Source organism: Silene latifolia, chromosome 2 (assembly GCF_048544455.1).
Source record: "Silene latifolia isolate original U9 population chromosome 2, ASM4854445v1, whole genome shotgun sequence".
Taxonomy (NCBI): Eukaryota; Viridiplantae; Streptophyta; class Magnoliopsida; order Caryophyllales; family Caryophyllaceae; genus Silene; species Silene latifolia.
Genome location: NC_133527.1, coordinates 70,827,057 through 70,846,288, shown reverse-complemented (window position 1 = coordinate 70,846,288; position 19,232 = coordinate 70,827,057).

Genomic DNA, 19,232 nt, shown 5'->3' with positions numbered 1-19,232 from the left:
TGGAAGTGTTTGTGGTTGGTTTAGAAAAGTTTTTAAAATTACAAGTTTTATCTGGTTGAACCAATTACAAACATATCCTGTCAGTTTTTCTGTAAAATTTTACGTGTTTATTTTACGCTAAAAATGAGGTAGTCACAACTAATGATTCCAATAATAAAGAAAAGAATAATAGAAGTACTTGATGATTCATTGGAAGGTTGTCAATCTCCCAATAATAACCCAAATAATCTTCAATTACCCAAAATAAAAGATGAACAAAAGAGAGATTAAGGAAATGAGATTTGTATTAAGACTTGATTAAAAGTGGATTACAAGATTAAAGAGAGATTAGATTGATATAAACTACACTAAAGATTGATAAGAAGAACATGATTATCTAATTAGACTAATGGGGTATTTATTGTGGGGATTAGGTACACAAATTGGGGTTTACTAAGGGTTTAAATGACGATTAAGTTCATGAGGAATCGCTCCTCTCAAAAAAATATGCAAGTCTCCTTTTTGCTAGTCTTTCCGAGATATGCGCATCCTTCATAGAACAAGAAGAAAACAGGAATAGCTGTAACACAATCCGAGCGTCCAAGGCACGGGACAAGCGGATTGTCTGGCTTTTGGACGAGCGGATTCATTGGCTGGACGGGCGGATTGTGGTGTTTTTGGACGAGCGTCCCTATGAAGAAGACACTCGGATTCCGGGTCTTGGACGGGCGTCCAGAGGGCAATCCGCTCGGATTCGGAGTCAGCTTCTTCCCTTCTTCTTTTCTTCCTCCTTCTTCCAATAATCCTCGGGGATTTTGTCGGAGATGCAAGGATCTTTTCTCATCATTGCCCAACTACTATAATATGTACAAAGGCCTTCTAGTCTTGTCTTCTCTTTGATGCTTGGTCATTGAATTCAATCAATTTAGCTCTATTTTGCCATGAAAATGCAAGGTTTGCACTCCTTTCCTACCAAGGGATCAAAACCTCAAAGAATATGCTAAACAAAGGACTAAAGACAATAAATGACCTAAATATGCACTAAAAAGCATGGGAACAAGGCTAATTCGGAGACTAAATATGCTCAAATAATGGTCACATCACGAATACAACTTCAATCAGAAAAGGTCATTATTATTTCATCTGTTTTACCGACAATCTAGGTAGATACTTGGTATCCACTTAGTAAGGTAAGAACATAAATTCTTTGAATAAGTTCAACGAATTCTTTACATAAAGTATCAAAACCTAGAGATTATAAAACTAAAGTATTAGTAATTTGTTAAGGTAGGGAACAATAAAGTAATGACTTTGATTTGCACCAAATAGAGTGTGATATGGTATCACAAGTTCACTTTCATAAGCATATAATATTAGATAGAGTGTGTTAGAAAGAGAGAAAGAATCCTATGTGATATGATTCAAATCTTTACAATAGAGTTGGAGATAGGTTCTGTTACAATTTTGTCTGGTATTTAATTTTCCACTAAAACAAAACATAGTTAAAGAAATCGTATACATTTCATATGAGATATGGTTAGGCATGGTACCTAAAGTATATCTTGTTTCGATAGTAAGCATGTGCTCATTTTTCCTACATGATCACGAGTACGAACGGTTTTTGGCTCGTGATGCTGTCTATTAAGAAAAGAGGATTATCTCCTAAAGACAGAGTGGGAAAAAACGTTTAAGAGGCACAAACTGAGCATAAGACGTAGGAAAATGTTCCTTCTTGATCAAAATCAGTAGATATTACTTCGAAACCTAAGTGGACAGGAGTCATGTTATTTTTTTTTTTTTAAAGTGACAAACCTGTAACTTATTAAGATGCTTTATCTAGTTTCAACTCCACTAAAGTCCGAACTAAACATAAACATTGAAATGTTTCCATAACTTGGTTGATTGGTGGTAAAAGCTTTGCACCAATTTGAACGCTTCATTAAATTCGGATTTTATAATATTATTTGACTGTTAGATTTGAAAATCATCTTGCATGAGTTTTGTAAATCACAACTATCCTAAGGTACGATGCAAACTTTAGAAGAAGTCTTAAGTAGACGTCAAGAAGTTTAATGGTATGTTTTAATCATGTGATAAGCCTTTCTCGAATTGTCGAGTAGTTTTGTTTATACATGAAGTTTAGTGGGAGTAGGGTGGTATTATTAGTCTTATATGTAAATGATATATTAATCACTATGAGTGATGAAAGACTTAGGAGAAGAATAATACATCTCTAAGATATACAGTTCGATGGATATTAGCGTAAAGTTAATATTCTTATTTTAATAAGAATCTTGACAAGTTCAAAAGTATTGAACATGTAGAAATTGAATCCATTTGCTTCTGCTGCAGGATTAATTCATTACGCTAAGATGTATCACCTTTTTTTTGTGCTTCGAGTATGATAAAGGTTAAAAATCGAATCTTTGTGAAAGTCACTATATAACCATTTAGTTCATCCGTTAGTACTCAAGAAGGACTAAAGATATGAAGCTAAATGTTTGGAAATAATTGTTGGATTTATGTGCAATGTGTTACACAAAAACCATATTCTAAACACATAAGCATGGTTAGATAAGCGTCTTGACTATAATTTTTTAGGAGTAGATTTGCTAGAAACGTTCTAGGCAGTTGAACAAATGAGATATATACAATGGAAATTGAGTACACTTGCCACAATGAGATATGCAAGAGGGATGAGTCTGACACACTGTGAGGACAGTGGGAGCTGTTTTAAAGAAAGAGAATCTATGTCTAGACTGGATCTATACAAGTACTCAAAAAGTTTCTTTTTTATAATACAAGATTATACATAACGAAGGGAAATCGTATATAGAAAAGGTTAAGAAAGATGCAAAGCATTGCTAAATCTTACTAACCAAAGGCCTTCTCATAGGCTTAATATGATAAGTCTGAAAGATTCATAAAACTCTTATTAGACACTTCTAATAACTTTATATTTATTAGTTAAGACATAAACTAAAAGGATCTTATGCATGCAAAACATAATGATAGAAAGTAAGAAGAAATCGATTAATCTTACATTAAGGGCCGAAATGGTTTATACTAATTGATCTCCTACAAAGTTAGTCTTCTTAAAGAAAAATTTAAATGTCCAAGAAAACCCTAGATCCAATGATGGGATCTACTCCTTAAGGATTGTACCAAGGTAATCACTGTTAATACAAGTACTAATTTTGTTACAAGAAATTAGTATTTGTGTCCTTAAATTAATATTATAAGATTACTACTTCTAGTAATAGAGGAATAATATTAGAGATTTGTGAGATTTTTTTTCTAGTGTGTTCACAACAAAACTAGAGAGAGATGAGTTATTATCAAGGTTATATTCTTATAAGAATGAATTGTGTGAATTAGAAGAGAAAAACTCTCCCAATTCACAAGAGTGGCCGGGTAGACCTAGGAAAGGGTGCCCAATGTATTTGCAAGTTTGTTCTTCTCAAGATGTAGGCATGCAAGCCTATGATTAGTAGGTCATCATTATGCCTTCCACTAATTAAAAGAACAAAGCACAATTTTCTTTTTATCCTCCCATTTACACGGCTCCCATAGGTTAAAATGGGTCCATTTTAAGTTTGTCAAATGTCAATTTGTGTAGTGTGACATTTTGGACATGTTACTAGACATGTTGTTTAATAATGCATTTTTAACTTAATAAAAATTATTATATAAACAAAATAAATCACATACAAAAATTAACTACTAATTCACAATTACAATTACTTAAAATGGGTCATAGAATTATAAATCACAACTACTTGTATTTATAATAAACCATTCATTCTTATTTTAATTGTTTCATAAACAATAAATAAACCACAAGTAATAAAACAATTTAATTACTTAGAACTAATCTTACTTAATCAAATTACAATAAGATACGTATTCATACTCACGAAATCATATTTTCAATTTTAAGGGATTAATTAACTTTTATCAACATACAATTAATCATTTAATCAATTAGGAGTGTTACCCTAGAGGTATGACCTTAAGGGATCAACTGATCACGACCGTCATACGACAGTAATGTTAAACTCTAGCCAGCCAAACATTACCGATTAATATGGATCAGTTGACAATAAAATATTACTTTCGTTTTAGCATTCTTAATATGAGATTTAAACATATGATCGCATTATTGTCGAGGACACATATTCCAACAATCTCCCACTTGTCCGCGACAAGTGTGCATCACCAATTCTCTTGTCCTATTACTATCTCCCACTCAATGCAAGGTGTCTTGCAGGTCGTACTTGCATTTGATCATATCAAGAGTGGTTTCCTCGATCTGGAGAATAACTGTCTGACCCGAATTATCTACCATAGATACCTTTCGAGCGTGGCCACGTATTTCTAGTTCATTACTCCTCGAGTGGCCTTGATATATAAGATAACCCTGATAGGGACGGACAGTTCCTATTGCACTCTTCCCTTTGATTAGCCACAGTTCATCATAACCCAAAACATGCCCATTTGACCCTAATTACGAAGGTAGCAGAACATAAATCAAAGTAACTCTGAAACTGTTCCATCTTAGGCGAACAGTCTTTAGTCAAAGAATCGACTCAAAAGAATACTATAGTAGCTCTCGCCACGACCAGGCTATAAAAATTTCCAGAACTCTATAAGCGGTCATAAGCCCGACAGAGTGTCCCTCACAGTCTGCCTATGTGATCGACTAGTCATCTCTTATGACTCTATGGCACTTGAACTTGCCATCAATCATATCACACTCTAATTACTTCGAGATGTCACCTCATATAAGTAACTAGGGGCGAATACTATGTTAATCCAGTTCACTTTAATGGGGTTCAATATTGTCTCAATAACCCATTTGGATGTAACAAAATACAAGATGAGTTAATGATAACTCAAACAATAAATGTGATTATCACATACGAGTAGTCAATACCATATTACTACTCTATGTCTTATAATCATAAGTGTATTTATAAACTTGTCAAATACAATAAAAGTTTAACTTGTGAACATACCATGTGTCCAAGTGTTCAAACTTCATGAATTGCAATTTCCTTCAATTTCATGTTATCCCTTATAGCATGAATTTTACTAAGTACATGTCCAGACTTCATACTACACTCAGGTTCTTTAACTTGAAAGAAGCTCTTGCTATTATCATATAACTTGTGATGTGGGTTTCGGGGGACAACACTACTTGTAGTTTTTATAGTACACCACCTAATCACAACGTACTTAGGTTTATTTCGTAGATTCTTGCAATGGATTACAATAAAATACCCTTTCTAGTCATTTTCTCCTTAGGTTAACAAAACCAGCCTAGGGTTTTCACAAATCCAAATGAGTTTGGAAACTTGAGTTTGTATAACCTCTTAACACACAACTTGTTATTTTTCCAAACTCTAGAACAGACCATTAGTTCTCCTTGAGAATTCATGACGGTTCATTAAGGCTTACCAATGATTCTCATATGGGTTAGCTTGTTATCGAATTATCATTCTCCAAGCATGTAATTCATCTAGGACATGTGCATTATGGCATACTTGATAATTCTAATGGCGGAAACATTAGTAATTGATTTCATGTAAACAACAGTTCTTAGGTTCATGTGAATGATCATGACTTTATGATAATTCAACTATTCAACAATATGAACAACCTACTTCACTTATTGACATTTTCAAGATGAAAGATCATTATCAACATATGATAGTTATCTGAGTACCAATCCAACATCCCATGTTATAATAGATTTGCATAATGTCCAATATCATCCAGAATTAAAAACCTAATTACTTCTACGTCATTCCCAATGAGTAATAGTTTATGCAATTCTTCAAGGATGATAGCTCCCACTGAACTTCATGTCTAAACATGACAGTCACTTGCTCCCACTCAAGTCCATGTACACACATGTTTTATTTTCGACAACTCGTTCGAAACATTACATGATTGGGAATAATCTTTGCTTCTTTAAGTATTAGTTAAAACCATATATGTCATTCACATATCCCTTTCAAAATACCCATTTGGAAAGTGGTTTTAATACCTTACTTATTTTCATAATGAGGTATAGCAATAATTTGAATCTTTAGCATAGTTAACAATTATCTTAGCTTTTGTAGACATTGACATGCCTCTCTATGCAACTCTTAATCATAAATTTCTATTTACTTTGGATTGGTCTCAACAATCTCAAATAAATCCATTTACTTGTATGGATACCATTTTAGTTTCATTAGGCTCTTAAGTAAAATGTCGAATTTTAAAATCTCTATTTATATCCCTTTGATTAGATGAAAATCTAATTTTCCAAGAACATATTCTTTAGTCTTTTCATAAGTCTCAAGTTTCCTTAAGAACGCTTTCTTTTGGTCTCCTCACGTAGTTCTCTTAAGAACATCTTTTTTTTGGTCTCCTCACGTAGTTCCCTTAAGAACATCTTCTTTTGGTCTCCTCACGTAGTTTCCTTCTAGTCAATGTTTGTGGCTAAATCCACTCCCACTCTATCTTTAGGAAAAATGTCCTCTTTCTCCAAAGATAGATTTGAGCCACAAACAATGATGGTCAAGGAAGAAAACAAATCACATATCAACTTTATAGTGATTTATTCGAGACATGTTGAAAAGATAATATAGACTAGACGATTTAAACTTGATAGGTGTATCAAATAAGGTTGTTAACGTTCCTTAGTGTGAGTTCAATAACTCAATATAACTTTATAATTGATCTTGCATAAGTAAGTTGTGACTTTAGTCACAATGGCATAAGGATAATCGAATTCATAGCTCATGGACATATAATGACTCAATCATTATAATTGTCTATTTGATCAATTTAAGTCGATAATCTTATGTTTCTAGATGCAAGTAGTGTATGATGAAAAATTTTAGAACAAACGATACAATAAAGTAAGTGACTTGGGTTGCAAACCAAGTCACCAATATCCAAATACAACCATTGTTTAAGGAAATAACCAAATTTCCAAGTCAAACGAGGAAATCAAAAAGGTTCTAAAATTTCAAAATACAACATGAAAAAAACGACAAAGCAAAATAAAGCCAAGCTTTCATCGATCTAGCACCATAGGCGGCTACATATTGCATCCCTCAAGATCTTCTAGGCTTGCTTTTCTTTGCCCTTGTCCTTGCTTGAATGCCCTAATTACAATAAAAAGGGTAATCATCACAACTTGTATCAAATTAGCAAAGTTGGGATGGAAACATAAAAGGTAGGGATAGTTATTTACCTACTGATATAACTTTTCCAGCTTTTATATCGCCAATGTACTTTGGACAATTTCTCTTCGAATGCCAACACCATTACAATAGTGGCATTTTTCCCCAGACGGGGCACCCTTCTTCGGCTTAGAGGAGCTAGCTTCGCAAGCCTTTCCTTTGTTTTAGTAGGGAGTTTGCTTCTTTCCCTTATTGCCACCTTTCTTGAAATTCCCTTTGCTCTTTTGATTAATGTTGAGCACATCCTTGGTGGTGCTGACACTTAGCCCCATGTCCCTCTCGGCTTGTACAAGCATTTTGTGCAATTCATCAAGGGAAACTTTCATGTTTTGCATATTAAAATTCACCCTGAATTGAACATATGCCTTAACTTTGTTTAAGGAATGAAGAATTCGGTCAATGACGAGTTCCTCGGGAATCTCTACCTTTTGGAATTTTAGAGTCTCAACATGCTCCATCAACTTGAGCACATGAGGGCTAACGTTATAGCCTTCCTTAATGTTGAGAACAAAGAATGTGGATGCCGCTTCATATTGAATGATCCTCGAAGCATGTGAAAACGTGCTCATAAGCTTCATATAGTTCTCATATGCGGTGATAATCTTTATAGCACTTCTTTGGAGTTCGGCTTCCATTGAGAAGATCAACACAAAATAGGAAGTGAAGGAATTAATAAACATCTATCGTTTTAATAATACTTGTAAATATTTTAAACAAGTTTTAAGCATTTATATAGTGACCTCTATCCTACTATTATAAATGATCCCGAGATCTAAATTCAAATCAATTCGGGCACGGTGAGTTGATTCATCCCTTTTCAATATAACTCGGTGGATTAACTCTTTAATCGATTCTACTTCTAGAACTCTCGGTCGATAAAATTACTTTAATATTTATCTTTAGCCCGGAACACATGCGACTACGGTCACGAATACTTCCGTTGAGCTCAATCCAAATTTTGATGTAATAACAATTTACTACCCACTTACCCAACGTAACAAGTTTAGCACCCCGGTGAGCCGAGCCTACTTCCTTATGAAATTGGGATTCATGGTTCTATTATTTGGTAAGGCTAATTCTCAATTATTATTTAATGAGAGGTCTTGTCAATTTATTATCTATCTCGTTTTAAGTGAACTAAAGCGGTGAACTACGATAATCATAATTGACACGGTCGATGACTCGATAAAATAATATGCATGTTTAGTTATGGCGATTTGGCTATGCATGCAAACATATAAAACAAATGCAAAGCAAAAAGATAAAATCCTAGTATGGCCTTCCTAAAATAGTAAATCTAATAAACTATTTTACAAATTCGGAAACCAACTCCTTTGGTCCCTTGAACTTCATTTGGCACGCACTCCAAGGCAACACCGTCTTTTTCGGAACGCCTTTCCGAATGGCACCGTCTTCAAGGGTATCCGGGGCAAATAAATTACATAGCTTTTCTACTTTATACATTATAAAAAGAAAAAAACAAAAATAAAAATAAAAGTGATACGAGATCAAATTAATTACAACCGAATTGATATCCCCATTCATTTCGGGAAATATCAATTAAAAAAATACTAAGGCCATACTAAGTACAAATTACATAATTCAAAATTATACAAAATTAAAATATAACAATCATAATAAAAATGCAGCATTAATATATGTATGAAACATGCCATGAGATGTGCCAAATATCCCTATTTAAGCTAATATCGTATATTCGGTCCGGTTTTATGGATCGTTGTGATTATTAACTTATTAAAATCACACAATATTACATAAATCAAATCTATGTCCAAGTTAATTACCCCAGCCTTCTTAGGACTCAAAAATTTAGTCTTCACTAAATATTTGACAATAATTCAATTTGATATTCTATTTTTGGTCATTAAACATCTTTTATTCATAATAATAAAGAAATAATTCCCAATTAAGTCATAAAAAAATTCAAAATTCCAAAATCATAATTTTGTATATTCTGGAAAATTCCCAATATTCCAAAATTTTAATAAAAATTTGCCCATAGAAAATATTCAACTTATTTCACAAATAAATCGTATGATTGTAACACCCCGGCCCAAACCGAGCCGGGAGCGGTTACTTATGATAGCTCACCAGGCTGTGTACATGGCCCACAGATCAACACGGGTCCTTTCCAGCGCATTTTGTCCTCACTCATGCTCATCCCGGGAACCTTCACAGGAGGTCACCCATCCTAAGACTACTCCCAATCAAGCACGCTTAACCGTGGAGTTCTTTCGCATGGATAACCAGAAAAGAATGTGCACTTTGTTGATATGAGTAGTACTTCCAATCCCTTTAAGCACTAGTCATTTAAGCCTATCACTCGTTGCGCCTGGGAGCATAACCGCTAACCCAGAATCCTCTCCCGCTAGGTGTGTGATCACAATGGAGCGTATCATAAGTAACGCTCCCGACCTAGTTTGGGCCGGGGTGTTACAATGATACATAACTTTAAACCCTTAGTTCCAAATTAAACATAAAATTATGTAAAAATGAAAATTAAAATTTTGAATATTCTATATAAATTTCTAGAACCTGGAAATGACAAAGTTTTAAGCCCCAAAATCGAATTTTTATATTAATGACCATTAAAGTTGCTATTTATCAATTTATATCACATAAAAATTAATAACCATTTAAATCATACGAAATTTAACATGTAACTTTAGATCTGATGTTCATATCATATACATAACATTGGGAAAAATTTTCATGTCATAAAATTTATTTTAGCTATTTTTTGCTAAAATAGTCACTATATATGTGAATTTTACATCTAAAAATCATAAATCATGCAAAATGAAACCACCTTATTTCAAAATTTACATACAGTCTTTAAATATTGTATGTGACAACATACTAAAATTTCATGAGCGTAAACGAAGTCTAACCATTTTTAACCAAAATACCTCTATTTAATAAATTTTTATCATGTAAAAATCATAAATCATGCAATATAAAACCATTTTCTACGTAATTTTACATACAATGTGTAAAATATGCATGTCAGGTCGTGTAAAAATTTCAAAGTCAGAATAAAAGTCTAACATATTTTAGTATTTAAAAGTCATTTTACCAAATAAAATGTAATAAAAATACTTAAAAAAAAAATTAAAGAGCAATATTTATACCATAAATCATCAAAAATGACCTAAAATAAATTTAGGACCAGAATGTTATTCATGCAAAAATTTCGTGGCCTTTGTCATCATAAATCACAAAATATTAGTTTTATTTGTTAACACTTTTAACTCGGAAAAACAATAACCGATTATGCATGCTACAACCATTGCTATGATACCAATTGAAAGATTCATAAAACTCTTATTAGACACTTCTAATAACTTTATATTTATTAGTTAAGTCATAAACTAAAAGGATCTTATGCATGCAAAACATAATGATATAACGTAAGAAGAAATCGATTAATCTTACATTAAGGGCCGAAATGGTTTATACTAATTGGTCTCCTACCAAGTTAGTCTTCTTAAAGAAAAATCCAAATGCCCAAGAAAACCCTAGATCCAATGATGGTATCTACTCCTTAAGGATTGTACCAAGGTAATCACTCTTAATACAAGTACTAATTTTGTTACTAGAAATTAGTATTTGTGTCCTTATATTAATATTATAAGATTACTACTTCTAGTAATAGAGAAATAATATTAGAGATTTATGAGATTTATTTTCTAGTGTGTTCATAACAAAACTAGAGATAGATGAGTTATTATAAAGGTTATATTCTTATAAGAATGAATTGTGTGAATTAGAAGAGAAAAACTCTCCCAATTCACAAAGGTGGCCGGGTAGACCAAGGGAAGGTGTAGATACCCAGTATCTGCTGAGACTCCAACAAACACCCGATGATTATCGGGCTACAACATGTTTTGGAATCGCGGCGTTTGATCGACAGTTTGTGTACAACTTTACGTCGGAAAACTTAAAACGATTTCGAAAATAAAACATTTCAAAACACTTCAAAAATACCTAGAGTGTTTAATGCACGACGACGGGGTCACAATGACACTAACTAGAGTCAAAATCGACACCGGACCAAAAACCGACTCAAAAATTCAAATCCCGACTGCAACAACGAGTCAAACAGAGTCAACCACAAAAAAACAAACATTTCAAACCTTCTACCTTAAGTTTTTCCGGATTCATGTTGGTCAAGTACCAAACATGTGACTACAAAACCTAGGATAGAACAAATCATGATTGCGTTTGTTGTGAAAGTGACAACACAACTCGAAGAACCACGACGTGGCTCGCGCCTCTTTGAGCAGTCCAAGTGGCCACGTCGCTCAAAACTCACACAACCACTCATTTCCCTATAAATACCCCTCAAATGCCACCCATTTGAGGATTTACGCGAGTGTCCGCCTCCTCTTTTCTCCCTTAAAATTCTCGACTCGACTTCTTAAGTCACAACCCGACGCGTATTTACGACCTACCGATCGTAAACACGAGCCTTACACATTGTTTGGTACCGTCATCGTGCATTAAATCACTTGACCGACCACTTCGACCACTACACCATCACTAACATTAAAAACACTCTTTTTACTTACCAAAACGGTTTTAAACCGAGTTTTTTCCGATCAAACGAGTTGTTACACTTACGTCGGTCACTCGCCATAACCAAACATGTAAGTTTGAGGGTGTAAAAATCCTCTTTTATTATGTTTTCATTTGTTTCATGACTATAACGTGCTAAAACGTGCATAACATGAACCAAACAATGGGATAAACGAGCCAAAACTGATTTTTGGCCTGAGATAGAAGCCCCTTGGTTCGCCGGCTTGCCCGGGCCTAAATGGGGTGTCCAGGTCAGAGATCAACCGTGTTTGTTCTCGTCATTTCCCTTTAATTCATTTTCATATTTGTAATCGGTTTTTACCATTTCAAATATTTTCAAACCTTTTTTTTATTCTATTTCATTTGTTTTAACCATAAAACATTTTTCATCCTTTGTTCCATATACCATGACGGTTAAATCCGAGTTTCGGTGATAATATTTGGTTAATGACATTTAAAAGGTATTTAAACCCTTTTATTTCATTTTTGGGAGGTATTTTAAAGCCTTTCATCATTTCTTTACGTTTTCAAAATAAACAAATTAGTCACCAACACAAAGTCGTCCTTGGTTCTACATACCATGCCGGATTTTAACCCGGGTACGATGACGAGTACCGACTAATTACATTCAAATGAACTTAAAACAATTAGTTCATAATTATTTTCAAAACTATTCATGTCATGTTTGTCAAATCGAACCCGGCACCGAATATTCTCAAAATAATGATGATTATTCGAGTCTAGTTCTTCAAATCAACAAATGCAGTCTAAAGGACCCTTTCAAATCAAACCGGGTTCAAACACCCATTTTTCAACACGTTTTATAACGTTTTTCAAATGTTAAGAATACGGCATATAACCGTAGGCTAACCCGCGCCTCAAGCAGGCCTTTTCTTTCTCATTTTCAGAACCAGGGGAGACCCCTTTACACCATCGGCTGGCTCGCGCCTCATATAGCCGTCTGGTACAAGGCATGTCCCCTTTCCAGCATAAGTCTAGGACGATCCCGACTCCGGTTAGCCCGGATATAGGACGGATCAGATGACTATTCAAAATCATATTTGCAAAATGCCTTACTAAGACAAATGGATCATGTTATGCACCCTAAACCTAATACGGTAAATGGATGTTTAATTTCCGTCTTGCATGCAAATCAATCACTAATCCAACTCGACATCTTATACTTGATACTTGTATTAAATCAACCGACTTAGAAAGCTCTCACATGTTAGGTTTAAATTATTGGATGCGCATTCATGCATTTAAACCGTTTTATCAACTTTTGCATTCAACCAACCAAGATCGATCAGTATAGGCCGCTAACGCAGGCGGGATTGGGTGTCTGATTAAAGGGCTTCCCAATACGTACCTTCACCTCTTACTCAGAAACTTTGGATAGTGGACGACCTTATCCAGGGCGTACGAGAGTCATTCTAGAGATAGGATGCTAAAGAGGGACGATTTCCTTATCTTTAGTACCTATGTCAAACGCTGCTTTATGCTTTGATTTTACCGAGGTATAAAGTGGATTTCAAACGGGTTCCAGGCATCCCACTAATGCTTGGTAGCGAGTCCGAACATCTCTAATCGTTTCGAGACCCTTACCGAGACGAAACCGACTGATCTAAAACGATCCGGTCGAAAGCATTTTTATGCCGCCGAGCGTGGCTTTCAAAAGACCGTTGTACGTCCACGGAACGAAGTGGGCTCGCAGGTGGGCCATGTCCACAGATTGGCGACTCCGCTGGGGAAAACTAGGACACTTACGTCTTTGTGATCCCTAGATGGTGAGACTCGAACGAGGTCTTGGTTGGAATGCATTAATTGATATTACGGTTACGGTGGGGTTCCTTGTCTGGGCCCACAACCTAACCCTTTTCGACCAATTGGCTCGTCTCGTCGGCGTGAGTTTTCTCATCCCCGCGTTTCGAATCCCGATTGAGTCAGGCATACCATTGACGTTACACATTTCTGTTTCGTCAAAGAGCTTTCATCACTTTCGAGCATGAGGCTAGGGCACCCTCCTTACACATTTTGTTTGGATTGGTATCCCTCTCTCAAATCGGGGTTTGATCGCTTGGTGTGTAACCCACCCTTTTAAGCCAAAACCCGAGTCAGCATGATGCATAATATAATGAAACTGTGAATGCTTATGCGCTACTTGATCATAAGTCCTTCCGTGTCATTTTCAAACTTTCAAAATCACCTTTTTGCGCCGTTATAATGGCCGTTTCAAACCTCGGTCTTTCGCCGACCGATGCACGCCTTTCTAGGCCGTCGTAATGACGATTTTCAAACCCGGTTTTTGCAACCATTTCAACACGCCTTTCTAGGCCATCGTAATGGCGATTTTCAAACCCGGTTTTTATAACCATTTCAACACGCCTTTCTAGGCCGTCGTAATGACGATTTTCAAACCCGGTTTTTTTAACCATTTCAACACGCCTTTTTAGGCCGTCGTAATGGCGATTTTCAAACCCGGTTTTTATAACCATTTCAACACGCCTTTCTAGGCCGTCGTAATGATGATTTTCAAACCCGGTTTTCTACAACCATTTCAAATCACCTTTTTCGCGCCGTTATAATCGCCGCGTCTAGACACGGATTTTAACCCGTTTCGCGCCGACAATGGCTCTTTCAAAACCCGAGAAAAGCACACACCCTTTTTCTCGAGACACTTTCGAGATCCCGAGGACCATGCAACATCCCCGAGACCTCTTCAAACATTTCAAACTCGATTTTCAAAACATACAATTTTGAATTTCAAAACTGTCTTGCGAAACGATGCACTGTTTTCCGAGCCGACTCAAACTCAAACCGTCTTTTGCAAATAAACTTAAGACAACCCTTTTAACTGATCGACTTGCGGAGATCCCTGTCTTCGGAAGCCGTCTATTAAATTGACAAATAAATCTTTTTGAAATTTTCTATTTTCGAAAACTTCAGTCCACCATCCCAATTCCGCCTCGTGTCTATCGAGTCGAAGCAAACGTACTTATGGGTCTTTACTTATGAGTCGTATCACCACGAGACCCGTCCAATGGTGTCGCGTCGTTATGTTTGACTCGAGTCAAAAGGTTGGTCAACACCGTCACGTCATAAATCGAGTCAGCACCGAGGGACCACACACCGTCACCCCCGTCTTGTTGGGTCTAACCTTTGTCTCGTCCTTTGTGTTGTCTGCGTTCAGTCTTGGAACCGTGTCGGATTGAGTTGTAATGTGAGCCGTTTTTCTGCCTCAGAGCCATGGCCCCGTCTTCACCTTCGTCCAACAACAATGATAACAATAGAGATGTCACAACTAATCAGCTAGCCAGCCTGCTTACCGCTCTTAAGGTCACCCTGGATCGCGTTGAGACCCGTATCGACGCCCTGCAGAACAAGGAAACTAGGTAACATAATATCCACCTCTGACTGAAACTGAGAAGAGGCTAAAGCTCTTGGAAGAACAGCTCCTTGCCCGGGGCAACAATATCCATCTTGAGAACAACCGAAGGTTCGAACCTGTTGGGGATCAATTACCTGACAACTTCACCCTAACTGATGTGCCTAAGTTCAAAGGAGTGGAGGACCCGCTCAATCATATCCGTGCATTCAAGGACTACATGGCCATTAAACGGGTCAAACATGAACTTTTTAACCGGATCTTCCCATCCTCCTTGGAACCGATCCCTCGCCAATGGTACTACTCCCTTAATCCGAAAAACCTTACTACTTGGGATGAGATCGCAGTTGAGTTTGCCAAACAGTATGCCGACAATGTCGAAATCCAGGCCAATACCCGTACTATCGAGGTGCTAACCCAGAACGATGAGGAAGGGTTCACCGAGTTCTTGACCCGTTGGAGGAGGGTGAGTACTCAACTGGTCAGTAAGCCGAGTGAATCAACCTTGGAGAAAAAGTTCGTCAACAACCTCCACCCAGTTTATGCCAACCTGCTGAGGTATCAGAATATCAATACCTTCCAAGATCTGCAGATTCTGGGGACACGTATTGAAGATGACCTCCGAAAGGGTGTATTGGCCAAAGCCACTGGCAGAGGCTACCAAGGATCCACCTCACACGGATCTCGCCCTTAAGGCCAGACGAACAAGATTGATGAGGTTAACCTCGTTGAACCATCTACTAAAAGAACTGAGCTTCCCCAGAGAGTGTTCACCAACATAGGGTCGACTTATGCAAGTGCCTTGAAGAGGCTCATGGACCAGGGGAAGTTACGACTGATCGGACCCACCCCGGATCCGACCGATGCCAAGACGTCCCAGTTCTGGAACCCTAGTGCCTACTGTCAATACCACCAGGGGAAATGGCATGATACCGAAACCTGCTTCAAACTCAAGCACCTCATTCAAGACATGATTGAGAAAGGGGATCTGCCTATACCCCCACCAACTAAACCGAACAACAAAACGAATCCTCTAGGAATCCACGCCATCTCTGACGATGAGCCGACTTTAGACTCCTCTCACCTCATCCTGCGAATTGATGACGAGGTGAATGCTTTGGAAAACGATCATTCAGACGGAGTGTTTATGTTTAGTGCTGCCACTATGCTCACTATGTTTCAACAAGTTGAGGACGCCAAAGCCAGCCTCTCTGACAGAATCACCCGACTTGACGACGCCTACCGTCGGCTCATCTTCAATCCTCCACCACTGCGCCCGAGGGAGAATTCCCTAAGCATTCAAAACTACCCACACCAAGATGGATTTCTCCCGCGACCATTCTGGCATAGACCTCACGAAAATCACCCTAAAAATAATCACCCTCAAAATAACTACCCTCACAATAACTACCCTCATAAAAATCACCCTCACAAAAACCATCCTCACAAAAATATCCCTCACAAGAACTGCCCACCGAGGAATACCCCTCCAAGGTACCCTCGAGACTCCGAAATTAACGCCATATGGAGAGATGATGTTGAGGATGTCTATATCATCCCACGGAAGGAGAAGCGAGCAAAAGAAATCGGACATCTCACCCGGTCCGGATGTCCCTATCAGAACCCGAACAATCCAACGGTCGTTCAAACAACGAATGACCAAGTCATACCAGAGGTGGACAATCAACCAAGGGCTCCTGAGAATTCAATCCTTAAACAGCTTCAGAAGGCGAAAGCTGAAATCTGAATTTGGCAACTAATCGCAACGTCTTTTGAGCATCGGCAAGCTCTGCTGCAGGCTTTGGGAAAGTTAACAGTGCCCTTCACCTCTTCCCCAGAAGAAATAGTGGCGCACATGACGAGGGACGCCCCTGATCTGAACAACCCAATCGTCTTCAACGACGAGGATATCCCTCCATTCGGAGCTAATCATAACCTGGCCCTGTATATCACCGTACAATGCCTCCAGAAAAATGTACCCATGGTCCTCGTGGATGACGGATCCGCGGTGAATGTCATTCCCCTAAAGACTTCTCACAAGCTGGGTGTTAGGGAAGCTGATTTGGTCCCAACAAATCAAGGAGTACGCGCCTATGACGGCACTCGTTGCAAGGTCGCGGGGCTTATCCCTCTGGCTGTCGCGACCGGACCACTGGAAAGACAAACCAGTTTTCAGGTGGTCGACATCGACGCCTCCTTCAATATGCTCCTGGGACGTCCCTGGATTTATGCCGTCAAGGCAGTCACCTCGACTCTCCACCAGAAGATCAGGGTCCCCTTCAACGGTAAATCAATCACAATTCCTGCTTCCCCGATCAAGGCAGTCATGAGAAAGGGGATAGCCTCCCAAGCTATTGAGGAGGACGATAACGAAATGTGGGGTTTCCAAGCCGTAAACGCCATAACTAATGAGTCAACACCCTCTGATTGTGACCCGTTCGCCAACCTCACGGTCAACCGTATCATGATGCGTCAAGGTTATTTCCCGGGTTTGCCGCTCAATCCACTGAAGGACCCATTGCCTCCCTTGAAACAGGCTAAGGTCCCCAACATTCCCTTTGGGCTGGGATACGAACCTACCGACGAAGATATCCAGGAGATGAACCTCCTAGTCCGAAAACGCAAGAAGCACGGAGTTATCCTCCGTCCCTATCATCTGTCTCTCAATGGATACTTTGTCCCCGAGGGAGAGTCTGAGCTCTACCATGGCTTTCCGGAGCCAATCTATGACTCTGTGGCCAGGGCTAGGTACCCGGGAGTGGAATTCTTCCAGGACTGCTTCTTTATCCCCGACAACGCTGAAACTGCATCAACTGAGTCTAAGCCGTCACCATGCCTCGACGGACAAGCTGTCACTCTCCTCTTTGGGGAAGATAACACCAAGCACCTCGAATATGAGGACATTATCAACATCGCCCTGAAGGACAACCTTTGACCAAACCGCCTTGATCTCCGATACTGACCCGGAGAAAGTTACCCAAGGTTGGAGGAAGACCGTCAAGTGAACCGATCGCCGAGGTCGCATTCTCAAGATCACAACTGGAGAAGGCCATATGTTCAAGGAGGGAAGTGAAGAAGGATCTGAGTCGGAGTCAGAGTCTGTCATAGCTCCTAACACTCCTGATGTCCCAGTCAAGGTCCCCTTCCCACTGTTTTATCACAAAGTCGTGGCTGATTCAGAGGCTGAGTCTACTAGGGTCACCCCCACTCCCATGAAAGGTGATAACCTAGAGCCTGTTCCAGGGGCTACCTCCTCTGTTGTGTCGCCTCTGACTGACCACGAAATGTCTATCCTCTCCGAGCTCTTCGCTCGTGTCAACTTAATGAACGCTAAGTTTGCTTATGACTCGTCTCATTTTAACTGCAATGCAATTCTGAATGACTATGAGGAATTTGACTTGAGTGACTACCCACCTCACCTAGCCAAAGAACTTGATAAACGGGAAACCAGAACCACCATCATTGAGGAGACCGAGCCTATTAACGTAGGAACCGATAACACATCTCAAGAACTTAGGATAGGGACAACCATGGACCCCTCAAAAAGACAACAGTTCATTGACCTCCTTCACGAATACAAGGACATGTTCGCCTGGTCTTACAGAGACATGCCTGGGATTGACAGAGAAATTGCAGAGCACCGGATACCCATTAAACCCGGGGCTAAACCTGTGAAGCAGAAGCTACGCCGGATGCGCCCGGAATGGGCCCTGAAAATCAACGAAGAAGTGGATAAATAGTTCAAGGCTGGCTTCATCAAAGTGTCTGAATACTCTGACTGGATGGCCAACATTGTGCCCGTACCAAAGAAAGACGGAGAAATTCGGGTTTGCGTCGACTTCAGGGATCTGAACAAGGCGAGTCCTAGGACGACTTCCCTTTGCCACATGTTGACATTATGGTGGACAATACTGCCGAGCAAGCTCTCCTATCATTCATGGACGGGTATGCTGGGTACAACCAGATTAAGATGGTTGAGGAAGACATGCACAAGACTACGTTCACTATGCAGTGGGGTACATATTGCT